This window comes from Ranitomeya variabilis, chromosome 7, assembly GCF_051348905.1.
Source record: "Ranitomeya variabilis isolate aRanVar5 chromosome 7, aRanVar5.hap1, whole genome shotgun sequence".
Taxonomy (NCBI): domain Eukaryota; kingdom Metazoa; phylum Chordata; class Amphibia; order Anura; family Dendrobatidae; genus Ranitomeya; species Ranitomeya variabilis.
Window position 1 is genome coordinate 130,274,073 of NC_135238.1, and position 27,462 is coordinate 130,301,534.

Here is a 27,462-nt window from a genome sequence, read left to right on the forward strand (position 1 = left end):
GGTCTGGTATTATCCTTCAAAAATAAAAATCTGATTAATAAGCAGACAAACTACAAGAGTAACAAATGTAAACACTGGGATGGAGGAAACGGAGGCTTGATATTGAAGGCTATCCAGGGGTGAAAGCAACTGACACTCTTGGTCGTGTCTACACTGTTCATCCGTCAAATGCAGAGTGCTTCTACCTGCGCATGTTACTTCATGTTGTCAAAGGCCCTACATCATTTTCTGACCTGAAGACCATCGGAGGCCATGTGTGTGGAACATTCAGGGAAGCCTGCCAAAGAAAAGGACTTCTGGAAAATGATGGACACTGGGACATGACCCTCAGTGAAGCAGCAGCCACACAAACCCCAAAGCGACTAAGACACCTCTTTGCTATTATTCTAACAACCTGTAGCATTTCAAATCCTCTTGAGATTTGGACAAAGTACAAAACTGATCTCAGTGAGGACATCTTCATGCATATTAGAAGGGAAAATCCTCAGCAACTCATCAACTTCACTGAGGAAATGTTCAATGAAACTTTAATGCTCCTTGAAGATCAGTGCAGAGCAATATCAGGAAAAGCCTTAGGCTAAGTTCACACGTTGCAGAATTGCCGCGGAAATTTCCGCGGCAATTCTGCGCCTCCTGCCGCAGCTATATCGCATGCAGAATTAGCATGCATATACCCGCAGAAAACTAGCGTTTTGCAAGCATAATTAGCTTGCAGAATGCTAGAGTTTTCCAAGCGATCTGTAGCATCGCTTGGAAAACTGATTGACAGGTTGGTCACACTTGTCAAACAGTGTTTGACAAGTGTGACTAACTTTTTACTATACAGGTCCTTCTCAAAAAATTAGCATATAGTGTTAAATTTCATTATTTACCATAATGTAATGATTACAATTAAACTTTCATATATTATAGATTCATTATCCACCAACTGAAATTTGTCAGGTCTTTTATTGTTTTAATACTGATGATTTTGGCATACAACTCCTGATAACCCAAAATACCTGTCTCAATAAATTAGCATATCAAGAAAAGGTTCTCTAAACGACCTATTACCCTAATCTTCTGAATCAACTAATTAACTCTAAACACATGCAAAAGATACCTGAGGCTTTTAAAAAGTCCCTGCCTGGTTCATTACTCAAAACCCCCATCATGGGTAAGACTAGCGACCTGACAGATGTCAAGAAGGCCATCATTGACACCCTCAAGCAAGAGGGTAAGACCCAGAAAGAAATTTCTCAACAAATAGGCTGTTCCCAGAGTGCTGTATCAAGGCACCTCAATGGTAAGTCTGTTGGAAGGAAACAATGTGGCAGAAAACGCTGTACAACGAGAAGAGGTGACCGGACCCTGAGGAAGATTGTGGAGAAGGACCGATTCCAGACCTTGGGGAACCTGAGGAAGCAGTGGACTGAGTCTGGTGTGGAAACATCCAGAGCCACCGTGCACAGGCGTGTGCAGGAAATGGGCTACAGGTGCCGCATTCCCCAGGTAAAGCCACTTTTGAACCATAAACAGCGGCAGAAGCGCCTGACCTGGGCTACAGAGAAGCAGCACTGGACTGTTGCTAAGTGGTCCCAAGTACTTTTTTCTGATGAAAGCAAATTTTGCATGTCATTCGGAAATCAAGGTGCCAGAGTCTGGAGGAAGACTGGGGAGAAGGAAATGCCAAAATGCCTGAAGTCCAGTGTCAAGTACCCACAGTCAGTGATGGTGTGGGGTGCCATGTCAGCTGCTGGTGTTGGTCCACTGTGTTTCATCAAGGGCAGGGTCAATGCAGCTAGCTATCAGGAGATTTTGGAGCACTTCATGCTTCCATCGGCTGAAATGCTTTATGGAGATGAAGATTTCATTTTTCAGCACGACCTGGCACCTGCTCACAGTGCCAAAACCACTGGTAAATGGTTTACTGACCATGGTATTACTGTGCTCAATTGGCCTGCCAACTCTCCTGACCTGAACCCCATATAGAATCTGTGGGATATTGTGAAGAGAAAGTTGAGAGACGCAAGACCCAACACTCTGGATGAGCTTAAGGCCGCTATTGAAGCATCCTGGGCCTCCATAACATCTCAGCAGTGTCACAGGCTGATTGCCTCCATGCCACGCCGCATTGAAGCAGTCATTTCTGCCAAAGGATTCCCGACCAAGTATTGAGTGCATAACTGAACATTATTATTTGATGGTTTTTTTGTTTGTTATTAAAAAACACTTTTATTTGATTGGACGGGTGAAATATGCTAATTTATTGAGACAGGTTTTTTGGGTTATCAGGAGTTGTATGCCAAAATCATCAGTATTAAAACAATAAAAGACCTGACAAATTTCAGTTGGTGGATAATGAATCTATAATATATGAAAGTTTAATTGTAATCATTACATTATGGTAAATAATGAAATTTAACACTATATGCTAATTTTTTGAGAAGGACCTGTAGATGCTGCCTGTGCCGCATCTATAGCAAAAGATAGAATGTATAAAAAAAATAAAAAACATGGTTATACTCACCTGCAGACCTCAGCGGCGTCCGTTCCTATAGCTGTTGTGCGGTGAAGGGCCTGTGATGACGTCACGGTTTGTGATTGGTCACGTGACCGGTCACATGCGGTCTCGCGACCAATCACAAGACCGTGACGTCATCGCAGGTCCTTCACCACCCAGCAGCTAAAGGAACCGAAGCGGCAGCGTGCAGGGGAGAGGCCGGAAGACTGCGGGGGACATCGAAGGTGAGTATGTCACTATTTTTTATTTTAATTCTTTTATTTTTTACCAATTATATGGTGCCCAGTCCGTGGAGGAGAGTCTCCTCTCCTCCACCCTGGGTACCAACCGCACATGATCTGCTTACTTCCCACATGGTGTGCACAGCCCCGTGCGGGAAGTAAGCAGATCAATGCACTCCTATGGGTGCAGAATCGCCGCGATTCCGCAATTTTAATGAACATGCTGCGTTTTTTTCTGGAATGTGATTCCACTCAGGAATAAAATGCAGCATGTGCACAAAAAATGCGGAAAGCATTCTATTACATAGGATGCTTAATGGTAGCGTTTTTTTTTGCTGTTTTATAGCGTTTTTATAGCGAAAAACCGCGAAAAAAACGCGAAAAAAATGCTACGTGTGCACACAGCCTTACGGTTGCTTGGTTTGCCTGCTCCAATAAGAAAACCTGAAGGCATCCAAATGTGTAGGGAGATTTTCATAGAAACAAACGACAATATTGATGAACTGACAGTGTTTGTGTATCAGAACGAGCCAATATTGGTACCAGATCAAAGGGACGCCTGTAACTACATTTTAAGTTTCAGTGAAACCAACAAAGGTGGGATTGTCTTCCTTGATGCTCCAGGTGGAACAGGAAAGACATTTGTAAATAACTTGCTCCTGGCAAAATTTCGACAACAAAAAAAGATTGCAGTTGCAGTGGCATTTTCTGGAATTGCAGCTACGCTTTTAAAAGGTGGCAGGACAGCACATTCGACATTCAAACTACCACTTAACCTGTCTCATAGTGACAGCCTCGTGTGTAATATTGCCAAGGGATCAGGACAGGCCAAATCGCTTCAAAAATGCAGTGTCATCATTTGGGATGAATGCACCATGTCACACAAAAGGGCTCTGGAAGCAGTGGACAGACTGCTGCAAGACCTGCATAGCAACAAATATATCATGGGAGGAGTAGTTGTTGTTTTGGCAGGTGACTTCCGCCAAACACTACCTGTTATTCAAAGATCAACCCCTGCAGACGAACTCAATGCCTGTCTCAAAGCATCGTACCTTTGTAAAAAAGTAAAGAAAATGTCACTGAACACAAACATGACGGACTACATGACAGGCGATGTTTCTGCTGGACTGTTTTCGAGACAGCTGTTGACTATTGGAGATGGCAAGGCACCAGTAAACTCAACCGCTGGACAGATCACCTTCCCAAGCAACTTTTGTTGCATTGTGACCTCCAATGAGGAGTTGAAAGCAAAGGTTTTTCCAAACATCCAACTCCACTTCAAAAATTCTGTCTGGCTGTGTGAAAGGGCTATTCCAGCTCCCAAAAAATGACAGCGTCAACAAGATCAATCTTCAAATTCTAAATCTCCTTCCAGGTGTGTGCATAACCCACAAGTCAGTGGATACAGTAATAGACCCTGCTCAAGCATTATTTTATCCAACGGAGTTCCTCAATTACTTGGAGCCACAAGGACTTCCTCCTCACAACCTCTTTCTAAAAACTGGAGCACCTATTCGGCTATTGAGATATTTGGATCCGCCAAAGCTGTGTAATGGAACAAGACTCTTGATTAAGAACCTGTTTCCACATGTAACTGAGGCAACCATTTTGACAGTATGTGCCACAGGAGAAGATGTTTTCATTCCAACAATTCCTCTCATTCCATCCGATTTGCCTTTTGATTTTAAACGACTCCAGTTTCTTGTTCGACTGGAATTTGCTATGTCCATCAGCAAGGCTCAGGGACAGTCCTTGAAAGTAGTTGGAATCGATTTACAATCTCCATGCTTTTCTCATGGTCAACTTTTTTGTGGCCTGTTCAAGAGTTGGAACAGCCAAAAATCTGTTCGTCTTTGCACCTGAAGGAAAAACTAAGAATGTTGTTTATCAAAAGGCTCTCGAATAAGTAGTAGAAGATCATTTCACATTACTTGGCCAATTTAGTTAAATCTGTGTGGAATATCTCTGGTGTTGAAATACATGTTGTGAAATGCTTCTATTAGCTTAGTTTTTGCCTTTTAATAATTACATTTCTATCTACCGGATATACTCGAGTATAAGCCGAGATTTTCAGCCCATTTTTTTGGGCTGAAAGTCCCCCTCTCGGCTTATACTCGAGTCATACCCAGGGGTCGGCAGGGGAGGGGGAGCGGGGGCTGTCTAATTATACTCACCTGCTCCTGGCACGGTCCCTGCTTCCCGGCGCCCCAGCTTCTTCCGGTACTGAGCGTTCACATGGTACCGCTCATTACAGTAATGAATATGTGGCTCCACCTCCCATAGGGGTGGAGCCGCATATTCATTACTGTAATGAGCGGTAACGGTGACCGCTCAGTACAGGAAGAAGCTACGGGCCGGAAAGCAGGGACTGCACCGCACCAGGAGCAGGTGAGTATAATGGGGAGCGCAGCGCTGCGCGATATTCACCTGCTCCTCGTTCCAGCCACCGCTCCGTCTTCAGCGTCTTCTGCAGTGACGCTCAGGTCAGAGGGCGCGATGACGTGGTTAGTGCGCGCCCTCTGCTTGAATGTCAGTGCAGAAGTCGCTGAAGATGGAGCGGCGCCCGGAACGAAGTCAGGTGAATATTGAAAGTTACTCATACCTCTCCGTCGCTCAGTGAGTATGTGATTTTTTTTTTATCGCAGCAACAGCAAATGGGGCAAGTGTCTGCATGTAGCATCTTATGGGGCCATAACGTTTGTGCAGCACTATGTGGGGCAAGTGTCTGTATGGGGCCATAATCAACGTTTGTGCAGTACTATATGGGGCAAGTGTCTGTATGGGGCCATAACGTTTGTGCAGCACAATATGGGGCAAATATCTTTATGGAGCATCTTATGGGGCCATAATTAACGTTTGTGGAGCATTATATGGGGCAAGTGTCTGTATGGAGCATCTTATGGGGCCATTATTAACCTTTATGCAGGATTATATGGAGCATATTTTAATAGGGAGCATCTTATGTGGCCCATCAAACTTTATGGAGCATTATATGGGGCTCCTGATTCAATATGGATATTCAAAAACACTTAACCTACTGATGTCTCAATTAATTTTACTTCTATTGGTATCCATTTTTACTTTTGACATTTACCGGTAGCTGCTGCATTTCCCACCCTAGGCTTATACTCGAGTCATTAAGTTTTCCCAGTTTTTTGTGGCAAAATTAGGGGGGGTCGGCTTATACTCGAGTATATACGGTATTTGTTTTGTGCTTTTTGTGTGCAGAATAAATTTTTGTTAACACATTCTATTTTGCTACCCAGGCAAAGCCGGGTAGTAGAGATAGATAGAGATAGATAGATAGAGATAGATACATAGAGATAGAGACACCTCTCCATTATTAACCAGGCCTAATGTCACCTTACATTAGCAAGGTGACATTAACCCTTTATCGTCCCATATCCCACCACTACAGGGGAGTGGGAGAGAGGCCAAGTGTCGGAAAAGGCGCATCTTACAGATTTGCCTTTTTTGGGGAGGCTGGGGGCAGGTGTTTCTACCGGGGGGGGGGGGGGGGGGTCCAATAACCATGGTCCCTCTCTAGGCTATTAATATCTGCCCTCAGTCACTGGCTTTCCCACTCTGGCGGAGAAAATTGTGCTGGAGCCCAAGACAGTTTTTTCCGTGAATTAACCCTTTATTTTATTATTATTTATTTATAACAGCTAGAGCCCCCAAATTTTGCACACATACACTTGTAACATTATTAGTGTGGAATATGTTAACAAAAATAAGGGATATGAAATGGCTTACTGTATGTAAGCCATGTCTCATATCCTGTCGGTTTTGGGAAGGAGATAGCTAAAGCCGGCAATTGAATTACCAGCTTTTCTGCTATCTAGCGCTGTATAATATATGTATATATGTGTGTGTGTGTGTGTGTGTGTGTGTGTGTGTGTGTGTGTGTGTGTGTGTGTGTGTGTGTGTGTGTGTGTGTGTGTGTGTATTCATTCTATTCTAACCTGTCAAGTGTGAATTTACTGTACACCGCGCTGAATTACCGGCTTTTCAAAGATCACCGATGTGTAAAAATCTGACAGCACTCGCATGGTGCAAGTGCTGTGCGATTTTTTTTCTCGCACCCACTGACTTGCATTGGCGAGTCTCGTCCAAGACTCGCAGCAAATCGCAGCATGCTGCGATTTTTTTCTCAGTCCGATTTCGGCTGAGAAAAAAAAAAAAAAATCGCAAATGAGATGTCACCTATTGACTAACATTGGTCTGAGTGCAATCCGAATTTTTTATCGGATTGCACTCGTCCGTTTCGCTCGCAAGTGAGTATGAACCCTGAGGCATCTACACTGGCAATAACATCTCAATGAAAATGGAGTTTTAAGAAAACTTTTTTGCAGAATTTCTTAAAATTCCAAAAAAAAAAAAAAGTTTTTGTATGTGATTCATTGCTTCTTAAACACCAACTGTGAGGATTAGTTAGTTCTTGGCTGATGCAATGTCATATCTGCACTACATATATACATGGTGAACCAAAGGTTTGTGGACCTCACCCTGCAGCTGTCTCAGAAAATGAATAGCAGGGGAAGTAGCACATTCTTTATTCTCAGGGCTATTTTCCTGTTTAATGCTGTTCCTGAGAAAAAATAAAAAAAATATACCAATGGGCGTGTGCCTGGCTATCCAGGACAACCAAAACTTTAGTATACTGCGGCACTAAATGGCTCCACTTTCTTCCACTGTCTATTGAACTGCTGCCTTGAAGGACAAATGAATGCAGCAATTGATAATTCAGCAGTGCACAGGGCAACACAAGTCACAAGACCCTGATCAGATTACCTCTATTATAATCTTGTCCTCTAATGAGTCTGAATGTGATCCTGACACTTCATTCCCAGTCTCATCTACAAAGTACATTAATGCTGCACCAAGCTGACCGGACATCTGCTACCATGTAGAAGATCTGCTCTACTACTGCTTCTTAACGTACATGGAAAAATGGCCCAAACACAGAAGAAGAAAAAAAACAACCAATACGGTGTTTATGCTTTTCAAAACATTAAATTGGCATCTGATCATTACTGGTTAACATAGGAAGGATATGAAGTGCCTGGCTCTTTTTTAGAAAACTTTGGACTATAAGCTGCATTAGGGTTATTAGAAAAAAAAAGAAACGGTATTATTCACCCTTCCAGAGTCCAGCAATGGCTCTCCGTCACTACCTTGGTCTCTGTCTGCAGAGCTGCTGCAGCAAAATCAATGAGCTCAGCGGCTTGTACAGTCTACACAGGCAGGGCTGCTGCTGCAGCCAATCAATGAGCTCAGTCTACGCAGGCAGAGCTGCTGTGCTCTAGAATAGGGAGAGAGACTGGAGCAGTGGCAAAAAGCCAAAGCTACACCTGGTAAGGGAAAGTTACTATTTAAAATCCCTTAAAATTGCAAAATATCACAGATCATTTACAGATGTTTATATCAGAAAATGTGTCCAAAATTAAGGGGGCACATTAAGCTACAACAAAACTCCCATAAAAGTATATACTCATGGGTATAGGAAGAACTCCCAAGCAAATAAAGATTAAAAATATATTTTATTAAGTACCAATTAAAATAATCTAAAAAAGAAGCTGGTGGCGAAACGCGCATTGGGGTGACGTGACGCCAAGCAGATTTGAAGGACCTTTTGTTCACCGGTAAAGTTATTTCTTTATATTTGACTGGGACTTTGTATATCATGTACTTCTACAGCCACTAGTGCATTATTACTGGATGCTATTTTGGGTAACATTATAGATAGACTAGATGGTGGCCCGATTCTAACGCATTGGGTATTCTAGAATATGTATGTATGTATGTATGTATGTATGTATGTATGTATGTATGTATGTATGTATGTATGTATGTAGCAGCCACACCTGTGCTATATACTATGTGGCTGCTATATACATACATACATTACAGATTGTAGAATACCCGATGCGTTAATACAGGCCACGCAGTATATAACAGTGGCCACGCAGTATATTACACAGCCCAAACAGTATATGTATGTATATATATATATATATATATATATATATATATATATATATATATATATATATATATATATATATATATATATATATATATATATATATATATATAACAGCCCACGTACTATATAACACAGCCCACGCAGTATATAGCAGCCACGCAGTATATAACACAGGCGACGTAGTATATAACACGCCACGCAGTACATAACACAGGGCACGTAGTATACAGCACAGCCCACGCAGTACATCACACAGGCCACGCAGTATATAACACAGGCGACGTAGTATATAACACAGGCCATACAGTATATAACACAGCGTACGTAATATATAGCACAGCCCACGCAGTATATAACACTGCCCATGTAGTATATAATGCAGCCCACGCAGTATATAACACAGCCCACGCAGTATTTAGCAGTGTGGGCACCATATCCCTGTTAAAAAATAAATAATTAAAATAAAAAATAGTTATATACTCACCCGCCGGGATCCAGCAAAGCTCTGGCGATGCGCGCGTGGCTGCCGTTATCTTCCGTTCCCAGGAAGCATTGCGAAATTACCCAGATGACTTAGCGGTCTCGCGAGACCGCTAAGTCTTCTGGGTAATTTCACAATGCATCTCTGGGAACGGAAGATGGCGGCAGGCGCGAGCGCATCGTTGGACGACGGAAGGTGAGAATAGCAGATTTTTTGTTTTTTGGCCCTGGGTTCCTCCTAATGCAGGTCAATGCCAGACCTCATGTGGCTGGAGTGTGTCAGAGGTTCCCACAAGATGAAGGCATTGAAGCTATGGACTGGCCCGCCCGTTCCCCAGACCTGAATCCGATTGAACACATCTGGGACATCATGTCTCGCACCATCCACCAAAGTCACGTTGCACCACAGACTGTCCAGGAGTTGGCGGATGCTTTAGTCCAGACTACCACAGTACAAAGAAGGAGCAATGATCCAATATTTTTGTAAATAATAATAATCAAATTTTATTCCATAAAACAACAATTAAATGCTCAATTGTACAAAATATGGATTACATAATTATGGGACATAGTACAAAGATCTATCGGTCGCACATATACACAACTCCCTCTATAAAAAGGGCATAGATATAGATATACGAAAGCGAGTCAAAAAACCTTTTCTCGTTCATCATCATTTTCATCAATCCAATCGGAAGAATCATGTGGCAAGCATTTTTTAGGAAAACGGAGTGGGGTAGGATAGGAAAACAACTCAGGGCATCAGCCCCACAAATCTGCCACATCTTTCCCTCCAATGCGCACACGGAACTATACCAAGAAAAGGAGAACACGCAAAATATGAAGGTAATTAATCTATCTAATATTGTGTTTACATCTGCACAAATACAGGTTCTTCAAAAAGGATTAACCTTTGCACCCGCAGCGAGATTTGATTACTTCACCATTGTGAAGGATTTGGAACTTTTTGCAAGAAAATTGTCCTTCAAAAAATATTTTGCTAATCAGTCAAAAAGTATTTTTCCAACTAATACTGAACAGGCATTAGCAGATTTGGACGCTTTGCTTGCTGAGCAGACAGCTTTAGATGATGATAGATTCCCTACATATCTGTATGGCCATTCACAACATTTTCTCCCCATGGGGTTGTGCTCAAATATGGATATATTCATAAAACTTGTAAAAAAAAGGATATGGCCCTACTCCCAGAAGCAAGTTCAATCTTACACACAATCTTGCACAAAATCTGGCAATAAGAGAACTTACTATAGGGCGAAAAATGGAGGCACAAAGCACAAAATAGGGATATATATATATATATTCTTCCATCTTTCTGTCTGCAACTTCTGTAACGGAAATCCCGCGTCGCTGATTGGTCTCGCCAGCTGCCTGTCATGGCTGACGCGACCAATCAGCGACGGGCACAGTCCGTTTAGTCCCTCCCTACTCCCCTGCAGTCAGTGCTTGGCGCCTAGCGGTCACCGCTAACACAGGGTTAATGCCAGCGGTAACGTACTTCGTTACCGCTGCTATTTACCCTGTGTGTCCCCAACTTTTTACTATTGATGCTGCCTATGCAGCATCAATAGTAAAAAGATGTAATGTTAAAAATAATAAAAAAAAACACAAAAAAACACCTGCTATTCTCACCCTCCGTAGTCCGCCGAGCCGCACGCGGCTGCCGCCATCTTCCGTTCCCAGAGATGCATTGCGAAATTACCCAGAATACTTAGCGGTCTCGCGAGACCGCTAAGTCATGTGGGTAATTTCGCAATGCATCCTGGGAACGGAAGATGGCGGCAGCCGCACGCACATCGTCAGAGCTTAGCTGGATCCCGGCCGGTGAGTATATAACTTTTTTATTTGAATTATTTTTTTAAACAGGGATATGGTGCCCACACTGCTGTATACTACGTGGGCTGTTATATACCACGTGGCTGCTATATACTATGTGGCCAGTGTTAGATACTATGTGGGATGTGCTATATATTACGTGGCCAGTGTTATATACTATGTGGGCTGTGTTTTGTACTGCGTGGGCTGTGCTATATATTACGTGGCCAGTGTTATATACTACATTGCCTGTGTTATATACTGCATGGCTGCTATATACTGCGTGGGCTGCGTCATATAGTACGTGGGCTGTGTTATATACGGTTTGGGCTGTGTTATATACTGCGTGGCCACTGTTATATATTGCGTGGCCTGGATTAACGCATTGGGTATAGGGTTGAGCGAAACGGATCGGACATTTTCAAAAGTCGCCGACTTTCAGCAAAGTCGGGTTTCTTGAAACCCGACCCGATCCCACTGTAGGATCGGCCATGCGGTCGGCGATCTTCGCGCCAAAGTCGCTTTTCATATGACGCTCTCCCCGGAGGAGGAGGAATCCCTATTGACTTGCATTGGGTTTCGTGTTTCGGTCAGCTCCCCGACTTTTCACAATAATCGGCCGATTTCACACGATCCGACTTTTGAGACAGTCGGGTTTCACGAAACCCGACTCGATCCTAAAAAAGCAAAAGTCGCTCAACCCTAATTGGGTATTCTACAATATGTATGTATGTATGTATGTATGAATATAGCAGCCACATAGTATATAGCACAGGCCACGTAGTATTTGTCTGCTATATACTACATGGCTCCTATATACCATGTGGCCTGTGCTATATACTATGTGGCTGCTATATACATACATATTCTAGAATATCTGATGCGTTAGAATCGGGCCACCATCTAGTCCTACAGATAACAAAGAGAGCTTTCTTAGAATTGCTCACCTGATTTTATTGAATGAAGAGCATGTAGCGATTTCGGCTGCTGCAGATCCACAAGCCGATCAACGGCCGTATGACAATATAAACTGTGCAGGAGGTGTGGGTTAAGTCTGCGCTGCCTTAAATAAACCACTGTCTAAATTTATTATCCTTGGAACGTCATCATTAAGGCAGCGCGGACTTAACCCACACCTCCAGCACAGTTAATAAGAGAACTTAAAAATAGAGTTAAGTCCTCTTTCTCAGAAGAGGCAATTTGCATATTTAATTTCCCAGAGGAGCATTGCACGGCGAATAAGCCTCCTTACCTTGACAAGCCAGCTGGTATGTCACTCTCCATAAGGAGAAACGTTACCCATTAGACCCCAGTCCAGAGCCTCTCACCTAGCCAAATCAGTTCTCATGCTTCGCACTGATGAGGGCCAACAGCCCGAAACACCATGTCTGCGAATTGAGATACTGATTTGGCTTTTATCCTAAGGCTAGGCTCACATTGCGTTAATGGGTGTCCTCTAGCGGACTCCGTTACATGGCGCAATTGTCGCAATTAACGCTATGTAACGGGTCCGTTAGCGCACCCATTGACCGCAATGTGCTAACGGGTCGCTAACGCATCACTGACGCATGCCATTTTTGGCATGCGTTAGCGATGTCCCGTTATTTTCGAACGGACCTTGAATGCTGCTTGCAGCGTCCGAGGTTAGCGTATGCGCTAAACGGATTGTCCTAACGCAATGTGAACCTAGCCTAAGTCATATTGCACGACTCGTTGAAGGGTTGATTGTGACTTGCAGGATCGCTACTTCCAACAGGTGGCGCTATAGAGTTAAGTCCTCTTTTTCTCAGAAGAGGCAATTTGCATATAAAAATATGAAAAACATTGTGATTAAGCCGGCTGATAAGGGGGGGGAGTGTTGTGATATGGCCTACAGGTATGTATGAGCGGGAAGCATTTAGGCAACTAAATGTGACACACCGCTATAAAAGACTGGATAGCAATCCCTTAAAGGGCCACTGTCACCCCCCCCAGGCGTTATAAACTAAAAGAGCCACCTTGTGCAGCAGTAATGCTGCAGTCTAACAAGGTGGCTCTTTTAGTTTTTGATTAAGTTATTACCGCAATAAAACGTTTTAAAAATTGGCCAAACGTACCAGCGATTGTACCGGGAGGCGGTCCGAAGCGTCCTCTATGAATCTTCAAACTGCCGTCACTCTTCTCTTCAGGGCCGATGGTATCCGCCCCCTTCGCGTTGTTGCTTCAAATCCGGCGCCTGCGCTGTGCGTGCCTGCCTGGGGCCTGCGCAGTCTTCTTTGGCCGTCATCACTCACACGCAGGGTGCCTGACTGCGTCTGTGCGGGCAGTGCGGCCGCCCTGTTACTGAATCTCCGCCCCGCACTGTGTTATTCATTATGCACACTGCGGGGCTGGCATTCCTGGGCATGCGCACTGCACTGCGCTGTTCAGGCCCTCCCCCAGCTCGGACGTTCTCCCTTGTCTGACGTTCCCCCTGCTCCCCCGCCTTCCGGCATTATTTTCGGCTGCCAGATTCCAAAATCTGGTGAGGATTAGTGTATATGGCGGCAAGCTGCTGTGTGCTTTGTCTCTCTCTATGTGTTTGTATGTTTTAATGCAAATGCATATTTACACCAGCAGCAATGAAAATTAGGTACTTGTGTGGGTGGCCATAAATTACAAAGCACTGATGATCAATACTGTTTTTTGGGGGAGCATTATAGGTTTACATTGCGTTCGGGCAATACATTTTGCGAATATAGCTAGCGTATTGCACCAGCGCAATGTCTTTAGCGGGATTGCTTTTGCCGATCCCGCTATCGCAGATCCACAATCTGCGCTAGCGAGGAACGAAGCTGGGACGCTGAAAGCAGCATCTGAGGTCCGACTGAAAATAACGGCACATCGCAAGGGCGTGCCTAAAAAATGGCATGCGCTAGCGATGCGATCCAGATCCTAAACACATTGCCGTCAATGGGTGCGCTAACGGACCCGTTGCATGGCGTAACTTGCGAAAATCACGCCATGCAGCGTACTCCTTTAGCGTTAACCCATTAACGCTTAGTGAACCTATTCGTAACGCACTGAACATCACTAAAGGAGGAGGGGTCTGCATTATACCACATCAAAGAACAATAAACGTTGAGGGGTGACCATTATTACACCGTACTGCAGATCAATGCACGGTCAGGGGTCTGCATTATTATACCGCACTGATCATCAATAAACGGTGAGGGGGGATCATTATTATTCCGCACTATAGATCTATAAACGGTCATGGTGGAGCATTGAGTGGAGCACTTAAATACGTGGCACTGAAATACGTGGCACGTGTCACTGAAATACGTGGCACGTGGCAATGAAATACGTGGTACGTGGCACTGAAATACGTGGCAATGAAATACGTGGTACGTGGCACTGAAATACGTGGCACTGAAATACGTTGCACATGGCACTGAAATACGTGGTACGTGGCACTGAAATACGTGGCACGTGGCACTGAAATACGTGACACGTGACACTGAAATACGTGGCACTGAAATACGTGGCACTGAAATACGTGGCACTGAAATACGTGGCACTGAAATACGTGGCACGTGGCACTGAAATACGTGACACGTGGCACTGAAATAAGTGGCACGTGGCACTGAAATACGTGGCACTGAAATACGTGGCACTGAAATACGTGGCACTGAAATACGTGGCACTGAAATACGTGGCACGTGGCACTGAAATACGTGGCACTGAAATACGTGGCACGTGGCACTGAAATACGTGGCACTGAAATACGTGGCACTGAAATACGTGGCACGTGGCACTGAAATACGTGGCACTGAAATACGTGGCACTGAAATACGTGGCACTGAAATACGTGGCACGTGGCACTGAAATACGTGGCACGTGGCACTGAAATACGTGGCACTGAAATACGTTGCACTGAAATACGTGGCACGTGGCACTGAAATACGTGACACGTGGCACTGAAATACGTGGCACTGAAATACGTGGCACGTGGCACTGAAATACGTGGCACGTGGCAATGAAATACGTGGTACGTGGCACTGAAATACGTGGCAATGAAATACGTGGTACGTGGCACTGAAATACGTGGCACTGAAATACGTTGCACATGGCACTGAAATACGTGGTACGTGGCACTGAAATACGTGGCACGTGGCACTGAAATACGTGACACGTGACACTGAAATACGTGGCACTGAAATACGTGGCACTGAAATACGTGGCACTGAAATACGTGGCACGTGGCACTGAAATACGTGACACGTGGCACTGAAATAAGTGGCACGTGGCACTGAAATACGTGGCACTGAAATACGTGGCACTGAAATACGTGGCACTGAAATACGTGGCACTGAAATACGTGGCACGTGGCACTGAAATACGTGGCACTGAAATACGTGGCACTGAAATACGTGGCACTGAAATACGTGGCACGTGGCACTGAAATACGTGGCACTGAAATACGTGGCACGTGGCACTGAAATACGTGGCACTGAAATACGTGGCACTGAAATACGTGGCACTGAAATACGTGGCACGTGGCACTGAAATACGTGGCACTGAAATACGTGGCACTGAAATACGTGGCACTGAAATACGTGGCACTGAAATACGTGGCACGTGGCACTGAAATACGTGGCACTGAAATACGTTGCACTGAAATACGTGGCACGTGGCACTGAAATACGTGACACGTGGCACTGAAATACGTGGCACTGAAATACGTGGCACGTGGCACTGAAATACGTGGCACTGAAATACGTGGCACGTGGCACTGAAATACGTGGCACGTGGCACTGAAATACGTGACACGTGGCACTGAAATACGTGACACGTGGCACTGAAATACGTGACACTGAAATACGTGGCACTGAAATACGTGGCACTGAAATACGTGGCACTGAAATACTGGAAAAAATATTTTAATGAAATAAAAACACACTTTTTGACAAGTACTTTATTTTACGCTTAATCCATTTGAAGACCCTCGACCTGCAACAGAAATTAAAAAAAAAAAAATTAATACTCCCTGGCCCTGTCCGCAGAAATCCAACGAGGGTCCCACGTCGATCTGCCATGGAGAACAGACACATCCGGAGATGTGTCTGCTCTCCACGGCTGCAGCAACACACTGACAGGTGCTCCGGCACCTGTCGGTGTCTTACTGTACATGCGCGAGAGTTTACCTGCGGTCATTGACCCCGGTACTCTCGCTTTACGGCACTACAGCGTGGGAAAGTTCACCCGCACCTGTAGTGCCGTAAATAGAGACGCCGGGCCACGTATTTCAGTGCCACGTATTTCAGTGCCACGTGTCACGTATTTCAGTGCCACGTATTTCAGTGCCACGTGTCACGTATTTCAGTGCCACGTATTTCAGTGCCACGTATTTCAGTGCCACGTGTCACGTATTTCAGTGCCACATGTCACGTATTTCAGAGCCACGTATTTCTGTGCCACGTATTTCAGTGCCACGTATTTCAGTGCCACGTATTTCAGTGCCACGTACCACGTATTTCAGTGCCATGTGCAACGTATTTCAGTGCCACGTATTTCAGTGCCACGTACCACGTATTTCATTGCCACGTATTTCAGTGCCACGTACCACGTATTTCAGTGCCACGTACCACGTATTTCAGTGACACGTATTTCATTGCCACGTGCCACGTATTTCAGTGCCACGTATTTAAGTGCTCCACTCAATGCTCCACCATGACCGTTTATAGATCTATAGTGCGGAATAATAATGATCCCCCCTCACCGTTTATTGATGATCAGTGCGGTATAATAATGCAGACCCCTGACCGTGCATTGATCTGCAGTACGGTGTAATAATGGTCACCCCTCAACGTTTATTGTTCTTTGATGTGGTATAATGCAGACCCCTCCTCCTTTAGTGATGTTCAGTGCGTTACGAATAGGTTCACTAAGCGTTAATGGGTTAACGCTAAAGGAGTACGCTGCATGGCGTGATTGTCGCAAGTTACGCCATGCAACGGGTCCGTTAGCGCACCCATTGACGGCAATGTGTTTAGGATCTGGATCGCATCGCTAGCGCATGCCATTTTTTAGGCACGCCCTTGCGATGTGCCGTTATTTTCAGTCGGACCTCAGATGCTGCTTTCAGCGTCCCAGCTCCGTTCCTCGCTAGCGCAGATTGTGGATCTGCGATAGCGGGATCGGCAAAAGCAATCCCGCTAAAGACATTGCGCTGGTGCAATACGCTAGCTATATTCGCAAAACGTATTGCCCGAACGCAATGTAAACCTATAATGCTCCCCCAAAAAACAGTATTGATCATCAGTGCTTTGTAATTTATGGCCACCCACACAAGTACCAAATTTTCATTGCTGCTGGTGTAAATATGCATTTGCATTAAAACATACAAACACATAGAGAGAGACAAAGCACACAGCAGCTTGCCGCCATATACACTAATCCTCACCAGATTTTGGAATCTGGCAGCCGAAAATAATGCCGGAAGGCGGGGGAGCAGGGGGAACGTCAGACAAGGGAGAACGTCCGAGATGGGGGAGGGCCTGAACAGCGCAGTGCAGTGCGCATGCCCAGGAATGCCAGCCCCGCAGTGTGCATAATGAATAACACAGTGCGGGGCGGGGATTCAGTAACAGGGCGGCCGCACTGCCCGCACAGACGCAGTCAGGCACCCTGCGTGTGAGTGATGACGGCCAAAGAAGACTGCGCAGGCCCCAGGCAGGCACGCACAGCGCAGGCGCCGGATTTGAAGCAACAACGCGAAGGGGGCGGCGACCATCGGCCCTGAAGAGAAGAGTGACGGCAGTTTGAAGATTCATACAGGACGCTTCGGACCGCCTCCCGGTACAATCGCTGGTACGTTTGGCCAATTTTTAAAACGTTTTATTGCGGTAATAACTTAATCAAAAACTAAAAGAGCCACCTTGTTAGACTGCAGCATTACTGCTGCACAAGGTGGCTCTTTTAGTTTATAACGCCTGGGGGGGGGGGTGACAGTGGCCCTTTAAATCTTTTCAAGACTGAATTAGACTCTATATTGCAATTAGGTGTAGATCAGGGTGTGATATCTTTGAAGATGATGGAGGGACTAACCACTGACTTCCCAGTGATCCCTACATTCTATTTGACACCTAAGATTCATAAAATTGCAAATAATCCCCCGAGATGACCAGTAGTGTCAGGGATAGGAAGCTTAACGGAGGGGATATGTAGGTTTATAGACTTCTACCTACAGAAGTGTGTGGAAACCCTGCCATCGTTCGTAAAGGACACCACTGATGTTCTAAACAAGCTCTCACATGTACAATTGGAACACGACATGTTTTTAGTTGTTTGTGATGTAGAGTCATTATACACATCGATATGTCATGACCACGGGATTGCGGCATCAAAATCCTTTCTTAATATGGCCAATCTTGATTTGAATCTTAGAGAAATGTAGCAGATCCAAAATAAATTCGGTATTACCCATAATTTTTTTGTACTTAAAGATTGGCATTTCCTACAGCTCCAGAGTACAGCTATGGGGCGACTTGTGCACCATCATATGCAAATCTGTTCCTGGGGCTGTGGGAAAGAGGCAGCCGAAAATTTGGAGGGTATGGATGCCGTGGTCTTGTGGTCCAGATATATAGATGATATTTTGTTTATTTGGCAAGGTTCAGAAACTTCATTGAATTCTTTTCTCAATAGACTCCATGTCAATTCTTACAATATTCACTTGACATGGCAATATAATAAGGAGCAGGTGGAGTTTTTGGATGTCTGTGTGAAGAAGGACCTGGGAGGATATCTTTCCACTGATGTCTTCCGTAACTGCAACTAACACTCTCCTACATTCTACTTCAGCCTATAAGCTGCAGGTTTTTAAGTCCATACCCAATAGTCAGTTTTTACGAATGAAACGGATTTGTTTGGATGATATCAGATTTGAAAATCAAGCAAAAATCTCGACTGTGAATTTAAAACGTAGGGGGTATAACCATAAAGTCATTAGGGCAGGGTATAGAAAAGCAAAATCTATGCCCGAGAGAACAGTTGCTATCCTATTCTAGACACCAGACATCAAATGATGTACAACCAGTGAGACTTATTACCAATTTCAACTCACAGTGGAAACAAATTATGCAGGTTTTAAGGAAACACTGGTCAGTGTTGAGGGCAGATGATTATCTTGCCAAGTGTATTCCAGAGCATCAGTCAGTTACATGGAGGCGATCAAATAATTTGAAAGATATCCTAACTAAAAGCCACTATGTGGCCCCTCAGACATCATGTTTTTCCAATCGAGCTGGTCCAAGATAGGGGTCATTCCAATGTGGTGATTGCTCTTTGCTCTGCATGCAAATTCATAGATCGGGCATTTTCTTTCAGCAATAGTAATGACAGTAAATGTTTTACGATTACATATAATATAAACTGTAAAACAGAAAATGTAATATACTATGCCTACTTCCCGTGAGGGCTAATCTACATTGGAATGACCACCCGTCAATTACAGGTACGTATTCTAGAGCATGTGAGAGACATTAGGAATAAGGCTTTGGTTGAGGATATTGAAACCCTCAAGACCATCCCTAAACATTTTAGGCTACGTCATCAGAGTAATCCAAACCTCTTCAGAGTCAAAGGGATAGACCGGGTTCAGCTTGGAATTAGAGGTGGGAATTATAAGAAGGAATTGCTAAAAAAAAGGAAGTAAATGGATGGTTGTACTGGACACTATTGCTCCAAGGGGCTTAACCCCTTAATGACAGCCAATTTGTCTTTTAACTGACCTGAGATATAAGAGAATAGTATCCCCATATAGATGACAATCCAGCAGCTGTCAGCTGTACACTATAGCTGACAACTTGCTGTATCAGCCACGATCAGTGTTGGCACCGTACATATCTATTTAACCCCTTAGATGCTGCTGTCAATAGTGACTACATCATTATAAATGGTTAACAGACTGTGGGGGCTTCCTCTTTATCCCAATTGGTGCCCTCAGATCATGATTGTGTGGTCCTGATGTTTGCGATGGCAATTCACTACCAAATAGTGGCCTTAGAGTCTGTCGGCTGTTGTAACCCGTTCAGAAGTTAGCGGCATTTAGGTGGTAAAAATGCACATTTTCATTTCTGTCATACCACTTTGCATTAATTCCTGTAAAGCACCTGAAGGGTTAATAAACTACCTGACTGCAGTTTTCAATACGTCAGGGGGTGCTGTTTTTAAAATGGTATCACGTTTGGGGGTTTCCCAATATATGAGACCCCTAAAGTCACTTCAAACATGGATAGTTCCCTAAAAAAATAAATGTTGTAAATTTCCTTGAAAAAATAAAAAATTGCTGCTACATTTTTAAACCTCCTAAAATGCAAACAAAATAAAAGAACATTTTACAAATGGTGCTGATGTAAAGCCGACATGAGGGAAATGTTATTTATTAATGTTTTGCTGTGGTGTGACCATCTGGATTAATGGGATAATCATTCAAACTTTGAAAATTGCTAATTTTTAAAAAATTTTCTCAAATTTTTGATATTTTTTATAAATAAACACAAAACATATTGACCTAAATTTACCATTATCTTAAAGTATAATGTGTCTTGAAAAAACAGTCTCAAAATCACTGGGATTTGTTGAAGCGTTGCAGAGTTATTACCACATAAAGTGACACTGGTCAGATTTCAAAAATTTGGCTCTGTCACTAAGGGGTTAAATGAATATGCGAGCTTCAAACCCTTCTTATAGTAGCGTGAATTTTAAATCATCACAATTAATGGTAGTTTTCATGTTGTTATATGGGCCAATTGTCTCATTGTGTTGTATTCCTAATAACTCATTTGAGTTTTTTTGTCCTTTCGATATAGCCATCATTGGTGATGATGGAGCCCCTCTGAGTTTTCACAAGGGGAGCCTCAGTATCTGAAACACTAACTATCTAAAATCCACTAAAGAATATGAATAGACTGATATGAAGACAGTATTGATTTTAGTATGTTGGAATCGGCTATTTTCGATTAACTGTTGACTATAATGTACTGTATATGGACTCTTTAAGGCACTATTGCACTTTATATTGGTTATACGCACTATAATTTTCACTTCGGGAATATCAATATACACATTGTATAAACTAGTTGTTTGATTTATGATTAAGTCTTTTGTATATAATGATGATTAATATTAATCCATTGTATACAGATCACGCTATTTTAACTGCATTTTTGCAGCCATTTCCCTAGTATCGTGCACCTTCTACTAGTAATGGAGCTTCTAGTTTATTATATCATGTTTTTAATGCACAAATCATGTCTAAGGTGTATTAATTATGCTTATAGTAGAAATGTGTTTATGGTATCAATTGTGCGTGATGTCTATCTATTGTCGATATGTATTGTATATGTATTGATCAGATTGGGCTGATTATCAATATTGTAAAGTATCAGTGTCTGCTATATCGTGACAAATGTCTGTTAATGTTATGAAAATATTTATAGGCCAGTTAGTAAGTATCATGGTTAGTCAATATATGGGCTTTATCCGATGCCGTTATAATATTACTAGATGGTAGCCCAATTTTAACGCATCGGGTATTCTAGAATATGTATGCAGTTTATTTATGAAGATTTTAGAATAATGCAATTTATACACAGGATTCGGCCGGACTACACCTGTCGCTGATTGTTCGCGTCCGGCCACGGAGTACATAGCACAGCCCACGGAGTACATAGCACAGCCCACGGAGTACATAGCACAGCCCACGGAGTATATACCTTGTTTTTTTTTTTTTTTTTTTTAACATTAGATCTTTTTACTATTGATGCTGCAAAGGCAGCATCAATAGTAAAAAGTTGGTCACACAGGGTTAATAGCAGCGTTAACAGAGTGCGTTACACCGCGGCATAACGCGGTCCGTTAACGCTGCCATTAACCCTGTGTGAGCGCTGACTGGAGGGGAGTATGGAGCGGGCACTGACTGCGGGGAGTAAGGAGCGGCCATTTTGCTGACGGACTGTGTCCGTCGCTGATAAGTCCGACAGGCTTAGTCCGGCCGCGAATTGGCCCCTCCCTACTCCCCTCCAGTCAGTGCCCCCTCCCCAGGGTGGATGAAAATCAATGTTTTTTTAAAAAAATCAAAAAAAATCGGATTTTTTTTTATTTAAATCGGATTTTTTTGATTTAAATCGGATTTTTTTCAATAAACTGCTTTTTGAGGAAAATATTTTACCATCCAAAGGTTCTTCCATCATGAGATAAAGCTGAGTTGTTTAACTCAGTAGAATAAAGGCTGTATATGTGTAACATTCACAATGCCATGCTCTTCCAGAGGTTTCTGTAGGATGCTGACTATCCAACAAGTTTGGGCATGTCAACTGAATGGAAAAAGAAACTAAACCAAAAGTGAAACCAAGCTAGAAGTGTGGCATTAAAGGGGCAGTATGAACAAAATGTGGAGGCTATTAATAGTTTATACAATTAAGACATGCTGCTTTTAAACACCTACCTATTGCCATATAGTAAAACAAAAAAGATTTTTACTTACTTTGGGGTCCCCCCCTCACCCTGGCGTTAGATCGTTGCCCCTAGTTTCGTCCGTGTAACTATGGGCGCACATGCGCACTGCTCTCACTTCTCATTTTAATCGTGATTTATATTAAAAAAAAACCTTTTGATTTAAATCAGTGATTTAAATCATGATTAAAATCATGATTTAAATCGATCCGATTTAAATAGAAAAAAATCTTTTGATTTAAATCGTGATTTAAATCATGATTTAAATCGGCGTGATTTAAATCAATCCACCCTGCCCCTCCCTACTCCCCTCCAGTCAGTGCCAGTGTGTAGCCCCATCCCGGACCAACTGTGTACTATTGATGCTCCCTATGCAGCATCAATAGTAAAAAGATATGTTAAAATTAATGAAAAAAATAAATTGTGCTATTCTCACCTTCCCACATCCACCGATGCGTGCGATGCTGCCGCCAGCTTCCGTTCCCAGAGATGCATTGCGAAATTACCCAGATGACTTAGCGGTCTCGCGAGACCGCTAAGTCATCTGGGTAATTTTGCAATGCATCACTGGGAACGGAAGCTGGCAGCCACATCGCGCGCGTCGGGAAAGCTTCGGTGGATGCCGGAGGGTGAGTATATAACTATTTTTTATTTTAATTCTTTTTTTTTTTACAGGGATATGGTGCCAACATGGCTATATACTACGTGGCTGGCTGTCTTACATACTACGTGGCTGGCTGTCTTACATACTACATGGCTGGCTGTCTTACATACTACGTGGCTGGCTGTCTTACATACTACGTGGCTGTGCTAAGCGCAACGTACATACATACATACATACATACATATTCTAGAATACCCGATGCGTTAGAATCGGGCCACTATCTAGTAACTAATATTGGAGCAAAGAACATGCAGCAATAGTATCACAGCTTCCTCTGGCAAATGTGCAATATTGAAAGCAAATGACAATAAGTCACTGTGCTATTAGTTAATAAAAACGGTAACTGCCATCAAGAATGACATTTTTATCTGAAAGTTACTGCTTGTTGCCTAGGTTACTGGCCACCTCTGCAGCGTATCAGCAGTGGCTGGTCTCTTAAGCAATGAGTACGATGCTTGCAATATCTTTGCTGTATAGCCTGCTGTGAAGCTGGAACAGATTTGGTGCCTCATTTCTCCAATACTACAGAAGCAAAGCTGCCTCTGCTTGTAACAAGGGCAAGCACATATTTCGGTCTAGCAGCACAACCATACTGCCACTCCATATTATTATTATACCTCGGCTCTATTAAAGACCTTCAGTGCCTGGATCATGAAGCTCTGATCTCGGCGAGTCCCAAGTATTTGGACCCCAGCGATAAGAGGGTTATCCCCAATGCAATGGATAAGGAATAACAACATTTTGGAATTAACCTTTTAGAAGCTGAATATCAGTTTCTATCAGCAACAAAAGCAATGCCCTCAGCTTGTGACCTCCATTGGTTCAAGGGCAGTGAGTGGTGACAATCTCTATCCAGTGCTGTCAAGCAAATAGGCAACAAGATACAAAAGTATTTCTACATCCAGAAATCAGCAGCAAAATCAGATCTAAAGTCCAAAAGCTCTAACAGAAAGGAAGAAGCACTCAACCCCAGAGGACACAAACTTTCTACCATCCAGAATACCAGAGGACTCCATCCAAGCAGGCAGCAAGCACAACAAAGTCACCAGAAGAGCAGCGGCTTTACCCTACAGTGATTCTTAAAGGGCACCTGTCACCCCCAAAATTGAAGATGAGCTAAGCCCACCAGCATCAGGGGCTTATTTACAGCATTCTGGAATGCTGTAGATAAGCCCCCGATGTATCCTATAAGATGAGAAAAAGAAATTAGATTATACTCAAACGGGGAAGTCCCGTTGCGGTTCTGGTCCGATGGGCGTCGTGGTCCGGGGCCTCCCATCTTCTTACGATGACGTCCTCTTCTGGTCTTCACGCTGCGGCTCCGGCGCAGGCGTGCTTTGTCTACCATGTTGAGGGTAGAGCTAAATACTGCAGTGCGCAGGCGCCGGGAAAGGTCAGAGAGGCCCAGCGACTGCGCACTGCAGTACTTTCCTCTGCCCTCAACAGGGCACAAAGACAAAGTACGCCTGCGCCAGAGCGTGAAGACAAGAAGAGGACGTCATCGTATGAAGATGGAAGGCGCCAGACCAGACCGCGACACCCATCATACCGGACCGCAGCGGGACCGCCCCTGGGGGAGTATAATCTAACCTCTTTTTCTCATCTTTTAGGTTACATCAGGGGCTTATCTACAGCATTCCAAAATGCCGGTGGGTTTAGCTCACCTTTGATTTTGGGGGGTGACAGGTTCCCTTTAAACTAAAGGGACTGTGTTAGCACAGAATGACTGTTCATACACACAGGTGCTCGGTGCATCGTGGCACAACCAAATATCTCACTACACCGTCGCACCTACCGTATTTTTCGGACTACAAGACGCACTTTCTCCCACCCAAAAAAGGGGGGAAAATGGGGGGTGCGTCTTATAGTTGGGATGCAGGCTTACCGGCAGTGGTTTGGTGGCGGCAGAGGTGCGGGGATGATGAGGCGCAGTGAGCGGTATGGCGTGAGCGGGGTCCCTTCCACAGGCGAGGTGATGCAGCGGCCCGGTAAGCAGCAGAGCCGGGTGAATCATGGCTTTATCGGTGGCGGCTATCTTCCTGAGGCCGCGCGTGCGCAGATGGGGTGCTCTGCTTCCCGGGGCTTCAGGAAAATGGCTGCGGGAGGCCGCGCGTGCACAGATGGAGATCGCGGCGGCCATTTTCCTGAAGCCGAGATCTAAATCTGCGAACTTAGCTTCGGGAAAATGGTCGCCACGATCTCCATCTGCGCACGCGTGGCCTCCTGCGGCCATTTTCCTGAAGCCCCGGGAAGCAGATCACTTCATCTGCGCACGCGCGGCCTCGGTAAGATGGTCGCCGCCACCGATAAAGCCATGATTCACCCGGCTCTACTGCTTACCTTGGATACCGGGCCGCTGCATCACCTCACCTTTGGAAGGGACCCTGCTCACGCCATACCGCTCATTGCGCCTCATCATCCCTGCACCTCTTCTGCCGCCACAGCACTGCTGCAACCCCCCCATGGACACCAGGCCGTGGCGTCGCCCACCTAAACAGGAAGGGACCCTGCTCAGGTGCACGCCATATCGCCCACCGCACCTCTGCCGACACCATGCCTCCTGTGACCCTGCTCTGCCACCGCCAGCCCTCAGGTAAGATACTGTAAATTCAGACAATAAGACGGACCCCCATCTTATTAAAAAAAATCTTTTTTTCTGCAATTTTCACCCCAAATTTGGGGTATGTCTTATGGTCCGGTGCGACTTATAGTCCGAAAAATACGGTACTTGTTTGCCCTCCAGCTCCCACTTCTTTGATTAAAGGGAACCTGTCACCCCCCCCAGGCGTTTGTAACTAAAAGAGCCGCCTTGTGCAGCACTAATGCTGCATTCTGACAAGGTGGCCCTTTTAGTTCGGGTCCCTGGCACAGCTGCAATAATCGCTTTTGTAATTTGTCCCTCATACCTGTGAAATCGTCCGGGGGGGGGGGGGGGGGCAGCTCTTTCCCCCCTAATCCAGACGCCTCACAGCCGTCACTCAGGGCCTCTGCACGTGGGGCACCGCCTCCTCTTCCTTCAGTAGCATCCCCGGCGCTGTTATTTTTTTTTTTCAGGCATGCACAGTTGCGCTGCCCTTCGAACTTACAGCACAGGCGCCGGGGACACTAATGAAGGAAGAAGTCCACACACACCCACACAGGTCCACACACACACACACACACAGGTCCACACACACACACACACAGGTCCACACACACACACACACACAGGTCCACACACACACACACACACACACACACACACAGGTCCACACACACACACACACACACACACACACACACACACAGGTCCACACACACACACACACACACACACACACACACAGGTCCACACACACACACACACACACAGGTCCACACACACACACACACACACACAGGTCCACACACACACACACACAGGTCCACACACACACACACACAGGTCCACACACACACACACACAGGTCCACACACACACACACACACAGGTCCACACACACACACAGGTCCACACACACACACACACAGGTCCACACACACACACACACACGTCCACACACACACACACACACAGGTCCACACACACACACACAGGTCCACACACACACACACAGGTCCACACACACACACACAGGTCCACACACACACACACACACGTCCACACACACACAGGTCCACACACACAGGTCCACACACACACACGTCCACACACACACACAGGTCCACACACACACACAGGTCCACACACACACACAGGTCCACACACACACACACACACACAGGTCCACACACACACACAGGTCCACACACACACACAGGTCCACACACACACACAGGTCCACACACACACACACACACACAGGTCCACACACACACACACCCACACACACACACACACCCACACACACACACACACACACACAGGTCCACACACACACACACCCACACACACACACACACCCACACACACACACACACACACACACACACACACACACAGGTCCACACACACACACACACACACAGGTCCACACACACACACAGGTCCACACACACACACAGGTCCACACACACACACAGGTCCACACACACACACACACACACAGGTCCACACACACACACACACCCACACACACACACACACACACACACACACACACACACAGGTCCACACACACACACACACACACAGGTCCACACACACACACACACACACAGGTCCACACACACACACACACACACAGGTCCACACACACACACACACACACAGGTCCACACACACACACACAGGTCCACACACACACACACAGGT

General features: G+C 44.8%; 1 protein-coding gene across 2 annotated transcripts in view; it reads right to left on the reverse strand.

Annotated features, from left to right (window-relative positions):
* The window catches only part of CCNYL1 (cyclin Y like 1), a 110,101-nt gene that overhangs the window by 81,716 nt on the left and 923 nt on the right, over window positions 1-27,462 (reverse strand). The gene's annotated exons all lie outside the window — the stretch shown is intronic.